We start from the raw sequence: 8519 nt of genomic DNA, 5'->3' as shown, positions 1-8519 counted from the left end.
TTTATATCAATGTACAATGTCCTCACCTCTCCAAATAGCCGGGCTATTCGAGTGAAATGCTGTACAGGTAGAATGTTGTGTGACCAATCTCTGGGCACTGTTGCTGCTCTATTTGAACATAAAATAAAACAAATATCATATATATATATATATATATAATATTAGGGTATAGTTTGGATTGTTATTATTACTTAATGTTTGTTTGTTTTCTTTTATTTTTAAAAAAAATCTATTATCTCTCTTCCATAACTTCTTCAGTTTTTAGGGTAAAATAATTGCAAAGAAACTAAATGAATCCCCAGTGTCTCAAGTAATAGATCAGTATGTTTTGGTTATTACTTGTTGTTAAATTTAAGAAAAAAAAAGTATTTTTAAAAAAATCAACACTTTTCCTCGATAGCCACATTTTTAATGGGTTCGTACCATCACAAAAGCGTTGTGCCCGTGTGTGTGTGCGCGCGTACATGAGGGCTGTACATCAGTGTGAATTAGCTTTCAGAGGGGGGTTATGCATCTTAATCTAATTAAGAACGAAGTGCCTGAATATAGATGAAGAATTATGAGCTTCAAATTGGGGGAGGGGGAGCTGCGTTTGATCAAGTCAAGTTGCCCAGCAACCAAAACCATTTATTTCAGACAAAAAAAAGAAAGAAGAAGAAGCCCTCTAAGCTTTTATAATCGGGTTGTCTGCATTAAAATGCAAAGGACGTTGGCAGACTGCACCTGAAGGATGGCAAAAATTAGTCAGGGTAAATTCTCAACTTACAGGTGAATTGCTGACCTTCTGCAGTAAGGGCCTGTCAAAATAAACCCTTAAACCCTGCAAATCAGCCCAAATAAGCTTTCAGATGCAGCTTGTAAAAAGGAAGTGAATAAAACCGAAGTGCATTTGCATACACTGTGTTTTTCTTCCCTCTGTTTGAGCATGCTCAAGCGTGTTTAAACACAGTTGTTATTAATTAAACTCAGTGTTGAATTTTACACTCAGATTTACTTGTTTAAATGAATCACTTTAAAATTAAACTCCGTTTAATTACAGACTGATAAAAAAAAACAAAAAAGCATGTTGTGTAAAAACTACATCTATTTTGCCACAATCATCATGAAAAAATATTTAAAATAGTTTTTTGATGTATTATTTTGTGAAATAATCATAATCTTTTTTATTTCTTAAAAATCCATATATTTGACAAACATTAACTTATAGAAGTACTCTCTTTGGCTCCTCTAATCGAGACACGAAAGCTGGGCATTGAAGTGCTCCTGCTGTAATCTCTGGCACCCTCCCCTCTTTTGTTTTCCTAATTGCCACCACCCTTTTTTGTTAGAGGGCATTCTTATAAGTGCATCAATCTGAGCTGGAGAGGACTGAAGGCTTCCTGTGGACTTCCTGTGGACTTCGACAAAAAGCCCTGTCAGGTAGATCAGCCATTAGTCACCAGTCTACATTGTCTCTGACAAATCTGACGTTTAAAGTAGACGCGTAATTCCAAAGCACTCTCTGTGCAGAACAAATTGCAAACATTTTATTCCGGAAACATCATAAATGTTGGCTGGAACAGAAAACATATTGATGGAAAAATAATTATTTAGATCTTTACCCAGTTAAATTTGATTACAACAAACAAATAGTAATTGACATTATAGCATTTTTTTTAAGTTAAATGTAATTACTGCCATTTTTTAAAATTTAGTTCTGCTATGATTTAAAGAAGATTTTTTGGTATTTCATCTTGTGACATAAAGTCACCTTCATTTTTGATCCGGTCATGCAACAAGAGCAACAACAACAACAATAATAATGCTAATAATAATAATAATATTAATAATATTAATAATAAAAAATAAATAAATTGGAAAAAATATTTATAGATCCTCATTCTTGTCTTTTTAACTGTGTATCTGAACAGTACAGTAACTGTACTTATTCCTACGACTTCAGTGTAATGTGTAGTAAACAGTGCCACACAGCCCTGATTAAATAATGCCCTCTTGTGGTCTTTGTATGAGGACTACTGAGGGGAAGTAAAATTAGAAATTAATATAATCAGCACTAGAAATAATACACTTTTATGCGTTTGTTCATTTGCTTTAATTTCCACACACACCCAGTACTTGCATCACATTTCCACTCATGTTGTTATATCCACGTCCCATTTTAATTGTGTTTCTTGCGAGTGTCATTTAAAAGAAACCCCCAAACACACAAACGCTCACACACATAAACTCGCTCACTCTTTTTTTTTTCCTAATGATTTGAGTTACTCTTTCTTTTCACTAGATGGGGTAAGAGCATCATTTAATAGACCATTAAGCCTAGCAAACGTTGCCCCACTGCACCTTTGCAAACAACGATATCATGATAAAACTCTTCTTTAATGATTTTTTATAGAAATCCAAAGTCTAAAATGGTGTCAGCTTTGCAGGTTTTGCTTAAAGTACTGAACTTTCTTCCCTTTGGGCCATAAGCAGCACTTACCAAAGTGCCTCAGATGCAAAGAAAAATCGGAATATCACAAAATGTACAAACTATTGGAATACTGGTTCATACTGAAATATCAGTTCTGCTTTGCTTCTCCAAAGCATTTTGCAAACTGGATATAGAGATGATTTGCAAAGCTTCTGCTGCAGTCTGGGCCGAGCTACTCTGAATATTTGCAGTGTTTGTTTTTAACAGAATAACTCTCAGAAAAACACATCTTCCTGCTGTACAATATTTTTGAATCTATTTTAGATTTCATTTCATTCTTTTTCTCATATATTCAGTCTCTCAAAATTGTGTTTCTCTGCAACTCATAAAGTTTTCTCTCTGTCCTCCTTCTTTATCAGCACCCTCCCACCCTCGCTTCATACATTCATTTCAGAGTACCATTAGCTCATGCTTGTGTTAGGGCCGCTGTTGTTCATCCCAGCCCAGCTCCTCAGTGTGTTTGAATTGGCATACGAAAGAGAAGGGGCGAGCTTAACCGCCAGAACTGTGAGACTCTGTGGAGATGACAAGTAGCTCCTTGATTAACCCATAGGCTGGTTCAGCAGACCCACACTTTGCCTGTGTTCTTTATTCATTTCCCTTGTCCCTTTCTTTCAGAAAGAGACCCAATAGGGCCCAGCAGGTGAATGTAAAGAAACGTGAGAGGACTCCCCTCTGATCAGCCTTTCAGACCCAGACAATGAGCCAGCCCACCTCTTGTACTGCTGCATTAAAACCCTGATTAAAGCTCTTCCTGTTAGCGATTGATTGAGGATGCAAAACTAAAACCAACAAAAACTCGCACTGCTGAGGCCTGATAATGACTGGGCCCCACCTACAAAGCACAGGCTTCAAATGATTAGTGGGGTTTTGTTTTCTTAGTAGGTGTGAGAGTGTGTGTGCGTGTGAGTGAGTGTGTGTGTTAGAGAAAAAGAGAGAAGGGTTAGGGAGGAGAGGTTGTCTAACCATACCAGGAGGTCTTCGGGCTGATAGTTGTAATTAATCAACGGGCTTTCTAAGAAAAGACAACAAAACTTTCTTTCTTTCTGTAGTGTCTGTAGACGTGCACATTGGGATTGTGTATGCATATCCGTAAATGTGTATGTCAACACAGTAAAAGGAGATGATTAAGAAAAAATGTTTCTTTGGCTTAAAATCTATTAAATAGAGATATAGGATTGCATACACCTTTAATGTGTTTGAAATATATATATTATAAAGTGCAGTGGAGTTTTTTTTTAAATGCTTAACATTACTTCAAGTGATTAATTTGTGTTAAATTGGGGTTGTTTTCCTTTAATAAAAGAATAAAACTGTATCCCAAATATGCCTTCAGCCTGTGCAAACTTTCACACACTTATCATAATCAGGCTTTCGACTGAAGATTTTTAAACGCTCACGCTCGTCATTGTTATGTAAACAGCCTTTTTTGCATGTTAATCCTTTTACGAGAGAACATTAGTGAGGTGCATGACGACATGGGAAATGATTTGTGGAGAAGACGCCGAGAAGGCTTTAACAATATGCGTGTGTGTGCATCTAGAGGGGGAAAAAAAGGGGGGGGGGGTCTTCTTGAACCCATAAATATTGCATTTCTTTGTTTGATGGATGTTTGACGCATTTTCATGCTTCCTTAACAAATTCCACTGTCATATTTTTCCTTTTGTCAGTCATCTTCCAAACAGCAGATCCTGACAATTATCCCAGAGAAACTCCTGATCAAAACCACCTTATTCTCTCTGCTGCTCAGCTCCGTCACACACTGATTCCGCATCACTCTTTTCCTTCCCGCACACAGTCTTTATTTGATTCCAGATATGTGTACTCCACCACTCATCTGCTCAAATGCAAAAAAAATTGCATTTATAAAGCGTCCGTGTCATGTATATTTCACAGATTTTGTAATGTCTATTTGTCGATGCATCTGAGTTATTACAGTGTTGCAGCGCAGTGATTGTCATAAAGGTTTCGTTCTTAGTACTGTAGCAAAGCAGCTCATTCACAGATCCGACACTGAAGGGAATTTCATGAAATTAAGGCTTTTGTTAACGATGGACGTGGCGGCAAAATAATGGTAGTGATGGCTGGAAGAGGTGAATCTTTTCTTTTCTTTTTTTTGCTGGTTATTTTTGCTTATAGATGTGTGAATTAAGTGAACGATACTGCTGAAGATGTCAAATTGATCAAATAGGAGCGATGCATAATTAATCAAATTGCAAGCTAATATTTATTCATTAATATTTTCAGTCTGTGCAGTTTTGTTTTGTTTTGTTTTTTTCAAATAACTGCATGTTAATTTTGCAATATTTCATTTAAAAATGTGTTCAAAGACTGGAAACTACCAGAAAAAACATCACACAGACATTCCTGGAGTCTCTGAGTAGCAGGAAGGCAAAAAAATAGAGACAGACAGGTAGAGGAAGGCACTGAGGAGGCCCTCAGGCTGCTGTGAGGGTCCTGGACAGATTGGCTTTGGGGCTCCACAACGATCCTCACATCCCACACATTTATCAGTGCAGGGTTACTGTACCACATAGTGCCTGCACTTACACTGTATGCTCATGCAAACACACACACACGTTTAGACCCAGACGTACGCCTACGCCTGCTGTAAGCCTTATAGCCTTTTTAACTTCTTATGTACACCTCTTCCTCCCACTCTACTGTTATTAGCCTCACGCAATCACAATACCTGACTCCACCTCCTGGCATGTATATGAGTCAGAACAATATGCAACTCAGTTATTTTCACGAGCCGTAGTTAGGCCATGCGTACAGTTTCGCCACTGCAAAATCAAAGGAATCGAACTGGGAAAAGACGCTAGTACAAAATAAGGAATTAGCATGGCGAAGAAGCACATGGTGTGCTATGTTTTTAAACACAGTTGTAGGAGTTTTGCTTTTATTCTTGCAAAACCTATTCCCAAGTCCTGAGACTTATGTGTAGACTATGCTTTTTTTAGTTTTATATGAGACATATGTGGCCTCAGGCTTATGAAATTAAACTTAAACTTCTAACTGGGAGTCTGTATTTCTTTCACCTGGTGCACCACTTTGTGCTTCAGAAACGTTTTGCTTTTGGATGTTAGTCGTCCTTGCAGGCAGTGGGACAAGCAGGGTTTGTTGATATCTGCACGAAGCTATGAAATACAGGTCTTGTGTTCCACTTAGGTACTGCATTCACCCTGGTGATTTATTATAGAGAGAACATGACATTAATCTCTCCCTAGAATTCTACTTTTCACGAGAATTTGCTGCCAGTCACAAACGAAAGTCCATGTAATGAGTAACATATGGATTAAAAATGAAAGGATTGTGCTGTGAAAAAGGGAAAAAAAAGTAATTTTGATATACACATACATTATTTAATTGCTCTGATTTATTTGTTTTTCTGGATAAGTCTGATAATCAGTGTTATGACAAACTCTTACGATGACTGTATTTCCAGGTCCTACGGTAAGCACAAGACTGGCAGTCTCGACACAACCCCTGTCCTCAGCCTCAACCCCCACCCTTGTCCTTGCCCCCACCAACCCACCCTTAACAAACTGTAGTCCTCCACAGCACAAACAGAAGCACGTTGTCACGCACTCGACCCCCCGTGACAGCACTGGGTCACGGAAGCCGATGATGGGCTGTGTGAACCATCAAACACACATGTCATTGTGAAGGGCTGCCAGATTGTCAGTAACTCTTTTCATCCAACCCTAAAATATCTCAGTCCAACTCCGGCTCCTCACACACACACACACACACACACACACACACACACACACACACACACACGCACACTCAGACAGATTGGCTCAGTATCCCAGCCTGCCTGACCCTGGTGGATGTGGATCAGTGCAGAGGCACTGACAACTCTGTCTCTGGCATGCCAACACGCCTGGTGTCGATGAAGTGATGCTTTGAATTAGAAGTGCGTTTGATGCTACAGAGGAGCTAACCTGATTTGACTGGCTAACGTGATTTGAGTGAGCTCAGACAAAGATAAAGAGCTACGGTGTGTGGAGAAAAATGGATCCCTGCCAGCCCGATCTGCTTATTCAGTCGATAATGGACACAAATGCAGCCAAATGAACCCAAAGGTTCAGCACAGAGCTAATCTAAAATGCTAACAGTTGGCCTTGCATTGCACACTATTGCAGGTTTTATCACTATGGTTATCTAATAGCCTCTGCTAACTGCTCTTGAGCATTACAAGCATTTAATGTGGCTATCATTGACAGGGTCATTAAGTGTTATCTGATGTGATTGTTATTCACTAAAGGGAGGCATTAAAATGTGAACACATTATGTCTGTGTGTTTCCTAGCGATGATTGGAATTTTATATTTTTTGTGTCGATGTCCATCCCTCTTACTGTATTTGTTTAGCTTTGAATACATTCACAGATAAAATGTTTTTTTCTCGCCGGCGCTGTGGTTAATTTTGTTGTGAGAAGAGCTTTTGATGAGCAAGTCCAGGCTTCTGGGGGTGTTCTCAGAGGTGTCAGAGTGCCAGAAATGGTGAGACACAAAGCGTTGATTGGGCTGAGGTGGGTGCATTTGGAGATGCGGGGGGGGGGGGGGAAATCTGACTATTAGGATGCCCATTTGGATCTGTGATTTTTTTTGTTACAGAGACTTTCCCTGTAGCATCGAAGGAAAAAGCAGACTTTTTTTGCTTTATATGTATAGAAGGTACAGTCCCCCACCCCAACCCCACTCCATAAGGAATACAGAATAATTGTACAGAACAAAGCTTCCCCTCACGTTTAAGGTCAAATCCTTGCTTTCTGTCTAATGAAAAAGCAAGCAAACAAACCCTCATATAGCGATAACCGTATAATGAAGAACAGTTTTGCCACCAAACATTCTGCATATTATCAGCTGTAACATCTGTGATATACTCATTGCTGTCACACTTGTCAGCATTCGTTGTGGATCTCTGTGGGGTCAGAGGTCACAGGTGGTCTCAGCAGGGAGGGCAAACCAAAGCTGGGCCTTCTTGTGCTTTTCACAGAAATGCCTTCATGATCTCCGAACGAGGGGCCTTGCTCCTGAAGGCCAACCCCTGTTGGCCCTCTAATCCTGTCTAAATGAACCAGGAAGATGGCTTCTCTGCTCTCTCTCTCTGACCTTTGGGTCCTTCAACACCTCCCAGTATGTGAGAGGATTAGTAAAGCAGGCCTCTAGCATCCCTGCTGTCTCAGTGTAGAGCTGACCCACAACCCTGTGGCCAGGTGGAGCTGTGCAGTGGGTGGATACCGAGGACTGAATTAGCCTCTCTCTTCCTCCCTAAATGAGGTGTCTTGAGGGGCGCCAGGTAAGACAAGTCGCAAGGGGTCGGCAAACCCCTGTGGTCTTACACAAAAAAGAGGCAGAAGATCACCTGCCGCTTTCTAGATCAAATGAGGGCTTAAATAGGGGGTTCTTCTCTTGTCAAATCTCTCTCCATGAATACTCAGGAAGACCAGAGACTACTGTATAGCCTCCCCCAGTCTTGGCCTCCTGTAGACCCAAGACCCTGTTGACTGCTAACACCCCTGTACTTCACCCAGGTCCCCTCACAGTAGCCATCAAGCTCTTAATTCCTACTCTCAGCCCATCACTAAGTACTCTGTGCATAATGGACCTATAATCAACCCCTGTCCAATGGAGCCTTTTCTCTCAGCATGTCTGCACTCATGTTGAGCTTGCATGTCGAGTTGCAATGAGATGCTAATTAGACTTCATATCTACAGGGCTAATCTGTGTGTTCACATTCAGGTGCTTTTAATCCACTCCATAGCCGAGCAGCTTGCTAATTTGCAGGTAGTATTACCATATACTGGTCAAGGGAAAAGGGTAAGATTATTTTATTTGATGAAATATGATGTAGAGATGTTTGAAGGTAGCTGCTGGGATACATTTAAAGGAGTAATTTCTAAGCCTATGCACAATATGTTCTACTACTTTATGGTTAATGGTTAGATCCTGCTCCTGCTACCAAATAACCTCATCAACCTGTACTGTATGACAAGGTAAGTGAGAGGTGGGGCGATCTAGGTGCCTAACACAATGCCC

This window comes from Astatotilapia calliptera, chromosome 12 (assembly GCF_964374335.1).
Source record: "Astatotilapia calliptera chromosome 12, fAstCal68.1, whole genome shotgun sequence".
Taxonomy (NCBI): domain Eukaryota; kingdom Metazoa; phylum Chordata; class Actinopteri; order Cichliformes; family Cichlidae; genus Astatotilapia; species Astatotilapia calliptera.
Note: the sequence above shows the minus strand (reverse complement) of the source record.